This window comes from Crotalus tigris, unplaced genomic scaffold, assembly GCF_016545835.1.
Source record: "Crotalus tigris isolate CLP2741 ecotype Arizona unplaced genomic scaffold, ASM1654583v1 scf7180000024348.693503, whole genome shotgun sequence".
In the NCBI taxonomy this organism is placed as follows: domain Eukaryota; kingdom Metazoa; phylum Chordata; class Lepidosauria; order Squamata; family Viperidae; genus Crotalus; species Crotalus tigris.
In genome coordinates, this window is record NW_024100517.1 from 389,753 (window position 1) to 404,496 (window position 14,744).

At 45.2% G+C, this 14,744-nt stretch overlaps 1 protein-coding gene across 4 annotated transcripts in view; it reads left to right on the plus strand.

Annotated features, from left to right (window-relative positions):
* The window catches only part of SEMA6B (semaphorin 6B), a 214,499-nt gene that overhangs the window by 52,260 nt on the left and 147,495 nt on the right, over positions 1-14,744 (plus strand). Inside the window, exon 2 of one of the 4 annotated variants that reach the window (XM_039326970.1) lies at positions 8,798-9,014. The exons of the other annotated variants lie outside the window; for them this stretch is intronic. The gene's annotated coding sequence lies outside the window, so the exon portion shown is untranslated. The remainder of the gene's footprint in view (positions 1-8,797; positions 9,015-14,744) is intronic. 4 annotated transcript variants of the gene reach the window in all.

The following is a 14,744-nucleotide window of genomic DNA, read 5'->3' on the forward strand; positions in this document are numbered from 1 at the left end:
ATTTTTTCTTCTTCAACCATCTGATGTACTTGTAGCATTCCACGCCCACCTATTTGCCTTGGTAGATAAAGTCTATCAATGTCACTGCGTGGATGAAGGGCATGATTCATTGTCATTATTTTTCTGGTCTGCCTATCCATTGCTTTTAGTTCTGCTTGAGTCCAGTCCACTATTCCAGCTGTGTACCTAATGACTGGGATTGCCCAGGTGTTGATTGCCTTTATGGTATTTCCTCCATTGAGTTTGGATTTTAAGATCTTCTTCACTCTCTTGATGTATTCACCTCTAATCTTTTTCTTGACTTCAGTGTGCTTGATGTTGTCAGCTTGAAGGATACCCAAGTATTTGTAGTACTCTTCCTCATCCAGACTCTTAATGTTATTTTCGTGGGGCATCTTGATTCCTTCAGTTTTCACTATTTTTCCTTGTTTGATAGTAAGTGTGGCACATTTGTCCAAGCCAAACTCCATTACAATATCTTGGCTATATATACGGACAGTGTTGAGCAGCGATTCTATTTCAGATGGTGTTTTTCCATACAGCTTCAGATCATCCATGTAAAGGAGATGGGATAGTCTAGCAGATGTTTTTGATGTTTGATAACCATGTCCTGAGTTATTCAGTATTGTTGACAGAGGAAACAGTGCAATAACAAATAGTAATGGTGATAATGAATCTCCTTGAAATATTCCTCTCTTGATATTAACCTCTCCCAGCTTTCACCATTGATCTGCAACTGTGTCTTCCATTGTGCCATCGATTTTGCACAAATTTTCTGATGTTTCTACTGACTCCTGTTATTTCTAGGCACTTGATTATCCAATCATGTGGCAGAGAGTCAAATGCCTTTTTGTAGTCAATCCATGCCACATTCAGGTTGGTCTTCCTTCTCTTGCAGTTTTCCAAGATCATTTTGTCTATTAGGAGTTGATCTTTTGTTCCTCTGCTATTGGGGCGGTTTCCTTTCTGCTCAGGTGGAAAGAGATTGTTTTCAACTAGATGCTGTTGTACTGCATCAGCTACCACACCAGTTAGTAATTTGAAAGTTGTTGGTAAGCAGGTAATTGGCCTGTAGTTACCTGGTGTTGCCCCTTTTGCTGGATTTTTCATTATTAGGTAGGTTTTCCCAGTTGTTAGCCACTTTTCAATTTCTCCTCCTTGTAATATATTGTTGAATTGCTTGGCAATGAGTGGGTGTATAACAGTTAGATGTTTCAACCAAAACCCATGCAGTTCATCTTCACCTGGTGCTGACCAATTTTTGATTTTCTTTGCTCTTTTTTCTACCATTTTTGTTGTTATTACTAGTTCTTTCATTTCAACTTCTGTTTTATTTGCATCCACCTCTTTTAACCAAGCCGCATCCTTGTTGTATTTCTTTGGGTTATCCCATATCTGCTTCCAGAACTGCACTGTTTCTTCCTTGTCAGGTACTGACTGATTCCTTGCAGTTTCTCCATTGATGGATTGGTAGAAACGTTTCTGATTGGATTGAAATTGGAGGTTCTGCCTATAGTTTGCAATTCGAGCTTCATATCTACTGATTTTCCTGGCTATAGCTGTTATTTGTTGCTTTATTATTTCCAGTGCTTCCTTGATCTTCCTTGTTTCTAAGTGGTATTTCTTGATTAGGTATTCTTTGGTCTTCTTGTTCTTCAGCTTCTTTTCTTTCATCTGTTCTAGCTTGCTTGCATGTGATCTTAACTTGCTGATCTTATTTTCTAGTCTAACCTTCCATTTTTCTGGTGCACTGTTTGTTTGTTTTTCTTCTTTGTTGATTTTACATCCCAGGTATTCTGTTATAACTGCAGCTGTGCTGTACATTAATTGGTTTGTTTCTTGCAATGAATTGGTGCTTATACTTGCTATTGCAGTATTTGCATCTTTTAATGCTTGTGCTAGCTGTTTCTTTGGAACAAGCTTCAATGCAGGCAGCCTTATTCTGTTGTTATTATTATTATTATTATTATTATTATTATTATTATTATTGATCATCGCACAGTCAGCCAGACGTTCAGACTGGATTTGGCATTTTTGTCTATCTATCGAGTCCTTCCCAAGGACCTGGGATAGGCAGATGTGGATGTTTGATGGTATTACAGATGGAAGGATGGAAGCAGTTCCTAGTAAGGCCGCCTTTTGCAATTGACTAATAGCGAATTTGTCAATGCCAGTGGTGTTCAAGTGGTGCTCCAGTTGTTTTGGGATTGCACCCAAGGAGCCTATGACTATTGGTACTACCCTTGCTTGCTTTTGCCACAGTCTTTCTATTTCTATTTGTAGGTCTTTGTATTTTGTTATCTTCTCCAGTTCTTTCTCTTCTATTCTGCTGTCTCCAGGCAATGCCACGTCCACTATCCAGACTTTTTTGTCTTTCTTATCAACAGTTGTTAAGTCTGGGGTGTTATGTTGCAGGTGCTTGTCTGTTTGAATTCTGAAGTCCCAGAGCAGTTTAACTTTACCATTTTCTATGACTTTCTCTATCTTATGATCCCACCAGTTCTTACAGGCAAATGATATTTCTTGCAGATCTTCCAATCCACCATTGTTGCTACTTTGTCATGCCGCTGCTTGTAGTCAGTCTGTGCGATCTTCTTGCAACAGCTTACCAGGTGGTCCACTGTTTCTTCAGCTTCTTTGCATAGGCGGCACTTACTGTCTGTTGCTGTCTTCTCAATTTTGACTTTATATTATTATTGTTGTTGTTGTTTTTGTTGTTGTTGTTATCATTATTATTATTATTATTATTATTATTGATCATCGCACAGTCAGCCAGATGTTCAGACTGGATTTGGCATTTTGTCTACCTATCGAGTCCTTATCCAGGACCTGGGATAGGCAGATGTGGATGTTTGATGGTATTACAGATCTCGTTGCAAGATGGAAGCAGTTCCCAGTAAGGCCGCCTTTTGAATTTGTCAATGCCAATGGTGTTCAAGTGGTGCTCCAGTTGTTTTCGGATTGCACCCAAGGCGCCTATGACTATTGGTACTACCCTTGCTTGCCTTTGCCATAGTCCTTCTATTTCTATTTTTTAAGTCTTTGTATTTTGTCATCTTCTCCAGTTCTTTCTCGTCTATTCTGCCACATCCTATTATTATTATTATTATTATTATTTATTATTATTTATTATTATTTATTATTATTATTATTATTATTATTATTGATCATCGCACAGTCAGCCAGATGTTCAGACTGGATTTGGCATTTTTGTCTACCTATCAAGTCCTTCCCAAGGACCTAGGATAGGCAGATGTGGATGTTTGATGGTATTACAGATGGAAGGATGGAAGCAGTTCCTAGTAAGGCCGCCTTTTGCAATTGACTAATAGCGAATTTGTCAATGCCAATGGTGTTCAAGTGGTGCTCCAGTTGTTTTGGGATTGCACCCAAGGAGCCTATTACTATTGGTACTACCCTTGCTTGCTTTTGCCACAGTCTTTCTATTTCTATTTGTAGGTCTTTGTATTTTGTTATCTTCTCCAGTTCTTTCTCTTCTATTCTGCTGTCTCCAGGCAATGCCACGTCCACTATCCAGACTTTTTTGTCTTTCTTATCACAATTGTTAAGTCTGGGGTGTTATGTTGCAGGTGCTTGTCTGTTTGAATTCTGAAGTCCCAGAGCAGTTTAACTTTACCATTTTCTATGACTTTCTCTATCTTATGATCCCACCAGTTCTTACAGGCAAATGATATTTCTTGCAGATCTTCCAATCCACCATTGTTGCTACTTTGTCATGCCGCTGCTTGTAGTCAGTCTGTGCGATCTTCTTGCAACAGCTTACCAGGTGGTCCACTGTTTCTTCAGCTTCTTTGCATAGGCGGCACTTACTGTCTGTTGCTGTCTTCTCAATTTTGACTTTATATTATTATTGTTGTTGTTGTTTTTGTTGTTGTTGTTATCATTATTATTATTATTATTATTATTATTGATCATCGCACAGTCAGCCAGATGTTCAGACTGGATTTGGCATTTTGTCTACCTATCGAGTCCTTATCCAGGACCTGGGATAGGCAGATGTGGATGTTTGATGGTATTACAGATCTCGTTGCAAGATGGAAGCAGTTCCCAGTAAGGCCGCCTTTTGAATTTGTCAATGCCAATGGTGTTCAAGTGGTGCTCCAGTTGTTTTCGGATTGCACCCAAGGCGCCTATGACTATTGGTACTACCCTTGCTTGCCTTTGCCATAGTCCTTCTATTTCTATTTTTTAAGTCTTTGTATTTTGTCATCTTCTCCAGTTCTTTCTCGTCTATTCTGCCACATCCTATTATTATTATTATTTATTATTATTATTATTTATTATTATTTATTATTATTATTATTATTATTATTGATCATCGCACAGTCAGCCAGATGTTCAGACTGGATTTGGCATTTTTGTCTACCTATCAAGTCCTTCCCAAGGACCTAGGATAGGCAGATGTGGATGTTTGATGGTATTACAGATATCAACGCAGGATGGAGGTGGTTCCTAATAAGGCCGCCTTTTGCAATTGACCAATGGCGTATTTGTCAATGCCAATGGTGTCCAAGTGGTGCTCCAGTTGTTTTGGGGTTGCACCCAAGGCACCTATCACTATTGGTACTACCCTTGCTTGCTTTTGCCACAGTCTTTCTATTTCTATATGTAGGTCTTTGTATTTTGTTATCTTCTCCAGTTCTTTCTCTTCTATTCTGCTATCTCCAGGCACTGCCACGTCCACTATCCAGACTTTTTTGTCTTTCTTATCGACAATTGTTAAATCTGGGGTGGCGTATTTGTCAATGCCAATGGTGTCCAAGTGGTGCTCCAGTTGTTTTGGAATTGCACCCAAGGAGCCTATCACTATTGGTACTACCCTTGCTTGCTTTTGCCACAGTTTTTCTATTTCTATTTGTAGGTCTTTGTATTTTGTTATCTTCTCCAGTTCTTTCTCGTCTATTCTGCTGTCTCCAGGCACTGCCACGTCCACTATCCAGACTTTTTTGTCTTTTTTATCGACAATTGTTAAGTCTGGGTTGTTATGTTGCAGGTGCTTGTCTGTTTGAATATTATTATTATTATTATTATTATTATTATTATTATTATTATTATTATTATTATTATTATTAAACAACCGTGAGACTACCTTAACAACTGCAGTGATTCACTTCACAACTTTGGCAAGGAAGGTCATAAAACGGGGCAAAATCCACTTAACAACAGAAATTTAGGGATCAATTGTGGTCGTAGCTGGACCCGTATTACCAAACCTGATTGGTTACGGTGACGGTTACAGGTCTGGCTGCTTTTTGGGCCCCCTGGTTTCGCCAAAGTAGGGAAAATAAACAGCAATTTTGTTTGATCTGGGAGATTTTGCAGGCAAAAGAGAGGAAAGGTGGAAGAAGCAGCCAGTGAAATGTTTTCTGTTCTAGCTTTTAATCACAGTCGGCAGGTTTTTTGCTGGTAATAAGTCCCCCTTCCCTATTGCCTTCCCTGGCAACAGGTGGAGAAGCCTGTTTACACCTGGAAAAGATTTGCCCAGCCTTGATGGCAAAAAAAAGCCAGTTTATCACAGTGTTTCTCAAACTCAGCAACTTTAAGAAGTCTGGACATCAACTCCCAGAATTCCCCTGCCAGCATGCTTTAAAATGGGTGGACTTCGACTCCCAGAATTCCCCAGCCAGCATGCTTTAAGATGGGTGGATTTAATCTCCCAGAATTCCCCATCAAGCATGCTTTAATCTGGGTGGACTTCAACTCCCAGAATTCCCCAGCTAGAATGTTTTAAGCTGGGTGGACCTCAACTCCCAGAATCCCCCAACCAGTATGCTTTAAGATGGGTGGATTTAATCTCCCAGAATCCCCCATCCAGCATGCTTTAATTTGGGTGGACATCAACTCCCAGAATCCCCCAGCCAGCATGCTTTACGATGGGTGGATTTAATCTCCCAAAATCTCCCAGCCAGCGTGCTTTGTTGGACTTCAATTCCCAGAATTCCCCATCCAGCATGCTTTAATTTGGGTGGACTTTCAACTCCCAGAATTCCCCAGCCAGCAAGATGTCTGAGGAATTCTGGGAACTGAAGTCCCTCAATCTCATCCAAGTCTGAGCCGCACCGGGTCAGGGAAAAAGTCAGCCTAAGGAAGTCAGGCGGGTTGAGCAACGTAGGTGGGCAAAGTCCTAACCACCAACAAACCACGTTTCCTGCCTGGATAGAAACCGGCCAGGCTGGAAAGAGGGGAAGTGAGTCATTTGAGGCCAGAAACCGGCCATTGCAGCGAGGCTGGTGGAGGAGGAAGGCCTGAGTTGCTAATTTGCACCACCGCCTAGAACATGGGAGGGAACAGGCACAAAACACAGCTCGGAGTAATAATGCAAATGTTATGGCTCAATTATAATCATTGGATCATTTGGCAACCAGGCCCTAATTTAGCTGCTAGGGAAGAACACGGAGAAATTATTTTGGAGGGGCGGCCTCGGAGATTACAGTACGCGCACTCTCCTTATGCATTCGCCCGAAGGATGCAAAAAAATTATTTTATTAGTATTATTACGGTTCCTCTCAACGGTCGGCCAGATGTTCAGAGCGGATCTGGCATTTTTGTCCAGTCCTTCCCAAAGACCTGGGAGAGGCAGATGTGGTGGTTTAACACTATGAAAGGTATTTATTTAATATTCCCTTCCCCACCATCCAGTCGGGGCTGAAGAAGCTTCTTGGATGAGAAGCGAAACATCTGCAAAGGAAAAATAAAAGCATCTTTGGGACGATATGAAAAATATTCCCGCAGGGTGGAAGCTGTTTCCAGCCTTTTTGCAATTGACCGAGGGGGGATTTTGGCCATGCCGACAGTGTTCAAGGGATGCTCCAGGTGTTTCGGGATCATACCCGAAGCGCCTATTACTCTTGGTCCCACCTTTGCTTTCTTCATCATTTTACCTCTGTTTGCAGGTCTTTGGGTTTTGTATTTTGTATTCCGCAGTACTTTGTCTTCTCTTCGGCCGTCTCATGGGTCAGTCATGTTTTTATTTTATCGTTCGTCACAGAGACAGCCAGACATTCAAACTGGACCTGGCCCTTTTTAATCCAGCTCTCAAGTCCTGCCCAAGGACCTGGGATGGGCAGATGTGGATGTGTAATCATATTAAAACAGTGGTTCTCAACCTGTGGGTCGGGACCCCATTTGGGGTCGAAGGACCATTTCACAGGGGTCGCCAAACAACGCAGTCCGCCATTTTTTCCCCCTTTTCCTTAGCTGTGCTCCTCCCTTTTATTCTATTGGCTTTTGAAAGCCAATAGAATAGACTGTCTTGAATAGAGTCTAATTCTATTGGCTTTCCAAAGCCAATAGGAATTGTCCAGGCTGTCTCTGCCCTGCTGAGCCCTCCAAAAGTCCCATTCTGCAAACGGTGCTGCACCAGTTGAGTAGTCCTCGACTTACAACCTTTTGAGTAGTCCTCGACTTACGACCGGTTGGGGGTCGCGGCATTAAAAAGGTTGAGAACCACTGTATTAAAGACATTGTCGCAGGCTACATGAGCTCTTTCGCATAAAGCTGCCTTTTGCCATTGACCGATGGGCGTTTTTGTCAATGCCGATGGTGTTCAAATGGTGCTCCGGTTGTTATTATTATAGAGAAGAGCCGGGGTGGCACACAGTGGTTAGAATGCAGTATTGCAAGCTAGCTCTGCCCAGCAGTTCGATCCTGACCGGTTCAAGGTTGTCTCAGCTTTCCGTCCTTCCAAGGTTGGTAAAATGAGGACCCAGATTGTTGGGGGCAATGGGCTGACTGTAAATCGGTTAGAGAAGGCTATAAAACACTGTAAAGCAGTATATAGGTCTAAATGCTATTGCTAACTATCATCTATCTCTCATCTATTGCTCTGTCTATACATCCATCTGTCCGTCAGTCCGTCCGTCCGTCCCTCCCTCCATCCATCCATTTATCCATCCATCCATCCATCCATCCATCCCTTCCTCTCTCTCTCTCTCTCTCTCTCTCTCTCTCTCTCTCTCTCTCTCTCTCTCTCTCTCTCTTCTCTCAAGAGCTCTGGGGGCACAGTGGTTAGTATGCAGTATTGCAGGCTGACTCTGCTCCCTGCCAGCAGTTCGATTCTGACTGGCTCAAGGGTGACTCGTCCTTCCGCCTTCCGAGTTTGGTAAAATGAGGACCCAGATTGTTGGGGGGGGGGGTGCAATAGGTTGACTTTGTAAACTGCTTAGAGAGGACTGTAAAACAATGTGAAGCGGTATATAAGTCTAAGTACTATTGCTAGTGTCCTTCCTTCCTTCTTTCTTTCCTTCCTTCCTTCATTCCCTCCTTCCTTTCTTCTTTCTTTATTTCCTTCCTTCCTTCTTTCTCTCCCTCTTCCTCCCTCCCTCCCTCCCTTCCTTCCTTCCTTCCTTCCTTCCTTCCTTCCTTTCTTTCTTTCTTTCTTTCTCTTCATCTCTCCATTTTTTCTTTCTTTCTTTTTCTTTTTTCTTTCTTTCTTTTTCTTTTTTCTTTCTTTCTCCTTTCTTCCATCTTTCTTTCTTTCTTCTTTCTTTCTTTCTTTCTTTCTTTCTTTCTTCCATCTCTCTTTCTCTCTCTTTCTTTCTTTCTTTCTTTCTTTCTTTCTTTCTTTCTTTCTCTTTCTCTTTCTCTCTCTCTCCCTCTCTCTTTCTGTCTGTCTCCTGGCTGCTGTTGGGCCTTCCTTTCGAAGAACTGGAGGTAGTGAAAGCGTTCTACAGGGGGGGCTTAACTGCAACCTTTCCCCCTTCCTGCCTGGACGGGAGGGAGAGGCGAAGGGTGCTAAAAGGCGCAGGGCTGCCTTGCGCTGTTTATCTACCGCCAGCCAACACATCTGTGCAGTGTCGAGGCATCTGGCAGCAGCAGCCGAAGGAAGGGCCCACGCGGTGCATCCTGAACAGCCGCCCCCTTCGACAGGAAGTGAAGGGATTGAAGGAAAAGGAGAACAAAGGCAGCTCCCTCCGTGCCAGTAAACCCAAATGGAGAGAACAAGGGAGCACTCCGGAGAGTGGCAACCTCCCTGGCAGAGGGCTCCCCTTCAGGTAGTCCTCGACTTACGGCCGGTTGCTTAGCAACCCTTTGAAGTTGGGCGGAAAGTTATGACCTGGATTCAAAGTCCTGGCAGTCGTTTTAGAGCCGTCTCAGGTGAACTCCTTTGATGACGGTGTTGCTGCAAGTCAGCATTTTGGGCCAAGGCGCACCTACCGCGAACCACCGCTTCGCTTAACGACTGGAGCTTTCGCTTAACGACCGCTGGGAAAACGTTGCGGAATTGGGTCAGTCGCGTGGCTGACCTGCTTTACGACCGCGATGGGCGACCGTTCCGTCGAAATTGTCACACGGGTCGCAGCAGACCATGATGTATAAACGATTCGTTTAGGGACCGTTCCACGTTACGGCAGCACTGAAAGGACAGACTGACGGCTGGTCCTCGCGCTTGCGACCGTTGCAGCCTCCCCCAAGGGTCAGGTGATCAAAATTCAGACGCTTGGCAACTGACTCATATTTATGACGGTCGCAGTGTCCCCTTTTGCGACCTCCTGACCAACCAGTCAATGGGGGAAGCCACTTCCCAACTGTGTTATTAACCAACTGCAGTGATTCCCTTAACAATGGTGACCGGAAAGGTCGTAAAACGGAGCCAAACTCACTTAACCACTCTCCGGCTTAGCAAGAGAAATAGTGAGCTCAGTTGTGGTCGTAAGTCGAGGACTGCCTGCTCTCCTCTCCTCCATTGCACCTTGAGCTCAGAGGGTTCTCTCCGTTTATTTCACCCATTTACATTAATATTAAGCTGTTTGACCAGGTTGCCCCTTTTGACCCGCTCACATAACATCCTGGCTCCCACAAAGAAATCCAGACTCCATTCAACACTCCCAAATGAGGTCTTTGACCCATGAACAAGCCATTATCCAGAGCTCCGTGACCCCCTGGATGCGTCCAGATTATCCTCTTGGGATTCATTGCCCCCCCCTCCCTCAGGCTAAAGTCAAGCTATTCTCCAAAGCGCCTGAAGGCAGGACAAGAAGCAACGGATGGAAACTCATCAAGGAGAGAAGCAACCTGGAACTAAGGAGAAATTTCCTGACAATGAGAACAATTAACCAGTGGAACCACCTGCCTTCAGAAGCGGTGAGTGCTCCAACACTGGAAGTTTTTAAGAAGAGACTGGACAACCATTTGTCCGAAATAGTATAGGGTTTCCTGCCTGAGCAGGGGGTTGGACTAGATGACCTCCAAGATCCCTTCCAACTGTTGTTCCCTTTTCTTTCCTCTTTCCCTTTCTCTTTCCTCCAATATTTGAGGGAGTGCCCCCAAGAAGAGGGGGGTCCACCTAGTCTCCAAAGCGCCTGAAGGCAGGACAAGAAGCAACGGATGAAAACTCATCAAGGAGAGAAGCAACCTAGAATATAAGGAGAAACTTCCTGACAGTGAGAACAATTGACCAGAAGTTGTGGGTGCTTCACAACTGAACGTTTTTAAGAAGAGACTGGCCAACCATTTGTCTGAAATGCTAGAGCAGTGATTCTCAACCTTTCTAATGCCGTGACCCCATAATACAGTTCCCCATGTTGTGGTGACCCCCAAGTGGGTGTGGCCACCAATAAAAGGGAGTAGGACAGCTAGGGAAAAGGGAAAAAAATGGCGGACAGCATGGTTTGGCGACCCCCATGAAATGGTTATTCGACCCCAAATGGGGTCCCGACCCACAGGTTGAGAACCACTGTGCTAGAGGCTTGCAAGGTCCCTTCCAAGTATTCTATTCTGTTCTGTTCTGTATTCTATTTTCTTATTTTCTATTCTATTCTATTTTCAATAAAGATTATATTCCATTCTATTCTATTCTATTCTATTCTGTTCTGTTCTGTTCTGTTCTGTTCTATTTCTTCCATATTCTATTCTATATTCTTATTTCTATTCTATTCTATTCTATTCTATTCTATTCTATTCTATTCTATTCTATTATCCTATCCTATTCCATTCCATTCCATTCCATTCCATTCCATTCCATTCTATTGAACCGACGCTTCCTATCAATAACAGAATAATAAAGTCGGAACGGTCCTTGGAGGTCCTCTAGTCCAACCCCCTGCTCAGGCAGGAAATCTGACAAAGGTGGTCCTCGACTTACATGCACAATGAAGTCCAAACTTCCTGTTTTTAAGTGAGACGTTTGTTCAGTGAGTTTTGCCCCATTTTACAACCTTTCTCGCCACTCTTGATAATCACTGCAGTTGTTAAGTTAGGAACTCGGTTGTGAAGTGAATCTGGTTTCCTCATGGATTTTGTTCAGAAGGTCACAAAAAGGGATCACATGACAGCAACGGTCATAAATATGAACTCATTGGCAAGCCTCTGAATTTTGATCACATGACCAAGGGGGGGGGGGATGCTGCAAAGGCCGTAAGTGAGAAAGACGGTCAGAAGTCACTTTTTTTCAGTGCCTTTGTAACTTTGAATGGTCACCAAAGGGGATAATGTAATCTGAGGGCTCCTGTTTAACGTAGTTGGAGGGACCTCAGAGGTCTTCTAGTCCAACCCCCTAATGGATTGGCTCAGCTGCAGTGAACCTGATTCTACTTCGTTAGATTTGTATGAAGAGGTGGGTCACTGAAAAGGGGATGGGGGCATATAATGGCATGTAAGCATGTAAGGAGCCCTGGTGGCCCAGTGGTTGGAAGGCAGCATTGCAGGCTGGCTCTGCCCACTGCCAGGAGTTCGATCCTGACTGGCTCAGGGCTGACTCTGCCTTCTGTCCTTCCGAGGTCAGTAAAAGAAAGACCCAGATTTTGGGGGACAATAGGCTGACTCTGTAAACCGCTTAGAGAGGGCTATAAAGCAGTGTGAAGAGGTATATAAGTCCAAGTGCTATTGCTGTTGTCCTCCCTCCCTCCCTCCCTTCCTTCCTTCCTTCCTTCCTTCCTTCCTTCCTTCCTTCCTTCCTTCCTTCCTTCCTTCCTTTCCCTCTTTCCTTCCTTCCTCCCTCCCTCCTAGTGGTTAGAGTATGATATTGCAGGCTAACTCTGCCCACTGCCAGGAGTTCGATCCTGACTGGCTCAGGGCTGACTCTGCCTTCTGTCCTTCCGAGGTCAGTAAAAGAAAGACCCAGATTTTGGGGGACAATAGGCTGACTCTGTAAACCGCTTAGAGAGGGCTGTAAAGCAGTGTGAAGAGGTATATAAGTCCAAGTGCTATTGCTGTTGCCCTCCCTCCCTCCCTCCCTCCCTTCCCTTCCCTCTCCATCCTCTCCTCTTCACTTTTCCCCCCTCCCTTCCTTTTGCTCCGTTCTTTCCTTCCGTCCTACCTTCCCTCTTTCCTTCCTCCCTCCGTTCATCCCTTCCTTCCTTTTCCCATCTCCACCACATCCCTCTTTCCTTCCTTCCTTCCTCCCTCCCTTCCTTCCTTCCTTCCTTCCTTCCTTCTTTCCTCCCTTCCCTTCCCTCCTTCTTTTCTTTCCCTCTTTCCTTCCCTTCCTCCCTCCCTCCCTCCCAGTGGTTAGAGTACGATATTGCAGGCTAATTCTGCCACTGCCAGGAGTTCGATCCTGACCAGCACAGGGTTGACTCAGCCTTCCGTCCTTCTGAGGTCGGTAAAATGAGGACTCAGATTGTTGGGGACAATAAGCTGACTCTGTAAACTGCTTAGAGAGGGCTGTATAGCACTGTGAAGTGGTATATAAGTCTAAGTCAGTGGTTCTCAACCTGTGGGTCAGGACCCCATTTGGGGTCGAACGACCATTTCACGGGGGTCGCCGAACAAGGCTGTCCGCCATTTTCCCTCCTTTTCTTTGGCCACGCCCCTGGCACCCGGTGATGTATAAGTGGTTGGGGGTCACCACAACATGGGGAACTGTATTATGGGGTCGCGGCATTAGAAAGGTTGAGAACCACTGGTCTAAGTGCTATTGCTATCTTCCTTCCTTCCCTCCTTCCTTCCCTCCTTCCTTTCCTCCCTCCCTCCCTCCTTCCTTCCTTCCTTCCTTCCTTCCTTCCCTCCCTCCCTCCTTCCTTCCTTCCTTCCTTCCTTCCCTCCCTCCCTCCCTCCCTCCTTCCTTCCTTCCTTCCTTCCTTCCCTCCTTCCTTCCCTCCCCTCCCCCTCCCTCTCCCCCTCCTTCTTCCTCCTTCCATCCTTCCTTCCCTCCCTCCCTCCCTCCCTCCCTCCTCCTCCTTCCTTCCTTCCTTCCTTCCTTCCTTCCTTCCTTCCTTCCTTCCTTCCTTCCTTCCTTCCTTCCCAGTGGTTAGGATGCAGTATTGCAGGCTGACTCTGCCAACTGCCAGGAGTTGATCCTGACAGGGATCAAGGTTGACGTCTTCCGAGGTCAGTAAAAGGAGGATCCAGATTGTTGGGGGGCAAATAGGCTGACTCTGTAAACCACGTAGAGAGGGCTGTGAAGCAGTGTGAAGTGGTATATAAGTCTGAGTGCTATTGCTAATGCTAACTATCATCTATCTATCCTCTACCTCCGTCTATCTCTATCTATCTTCTGTCTATCTGTCACTGTCTGCCTTCAGAGGTGTCTCTGTGTTGGCATAAGCAGCACTGAGAATGGCCTGCAAGCAGGGGTTCTTGGGTCTTCAGAACGATGCCCCGTGGGCACCCCAAGCGCCCCACCTGCCTCTGATGTGTTCTACCTGTAGTCTCTTCTCGAAACAACAATTCAACAGGAAACCAGCCTGCCTTAAAAATAGCAGCAGCCAGAAGCTTAATTTGGTGTGTGGGTGGAGGGCTGCCCAGCCTCAAGACATTCAGGAAAAAATAAATGTAGTTGAGGAGTTTAGGAAGGAAGGAAACGGAAAGGCAAGAAGGAAATGAAAAGGAAGGAAGGAAGGAAACAGAAGAGGGAGGGAGGGAGGGAGGGAGGGAGGGAGGAAGGAAGGAAGGAAGGAAGGAAGGAAGGAAGGAAGGAAGGAAGGAAGGAAGGAACAGACCGAAATTCATTTCAGGATGGCACAACGAGGCCAAGTTCAGGACTCTGGACAGCTCTTCCTGGCCTTGATGGTTGAGCATCCTAGACAGACATTCTGATGTTCTTCCTCAAGAGCCAACATCTCTTGGGATGGAGGTCAAGGTGGAGACTGTGAGCTACTTCTCCCAATCAAACAGGGGGAACCAAATGTTGAGGGTTGGGGGCTGCCTCGGATGCACAGCTAAGCCAAAGGGCCAGGGTTGCGCATCACAACAGCTGCGTCCCACAGAAGCATAGAATCTAAGGGTTGAGAATTGACTAGAACTTATCTTGGAGGTTGGAGGTTGATCATCCAGTCCAGTCTTTTTCCAAGTCAGCCCCTTTAAGACCTGGGGACTTCAGCTCCCAGCATTCTCCAGGAAGCATGCTTTAGGATGGGTGGACTTCAACTCCCAGAATTCTCCAGGAAGCATGATTTAGGATGGGTGGACTTCACCTCCCAGAATCCTCCAGCCATCATTCTTTAAGAGGGTGGACTTCAACTCCCAGAATTCCCCATCCAGCATGCTTTAAGATGGATGGACTTCAACTCCCAGAATTCTCCAGCCAGCCTGCTTTAGGAGGGGTGGACTTCAGCTCCCAGTATTCTCCAGGAAACATGCTTTAGGATGGGTGGACTTCGACTCCCAGAATCCCCCAGCCAGCCTGCTTTAGGATGGGTGGACTTCAACTCCCAAAATCCCCCAGCCAGCCTGCTTTAGGATGGGTTGGACTAGATGACCTACAAGGTCCCTTCCCACTCTGTTATTCTATTTATTCATTCGATCTTCCAGTTCAGCTCTCAGAATTCCCCTCCCAGCGTGGC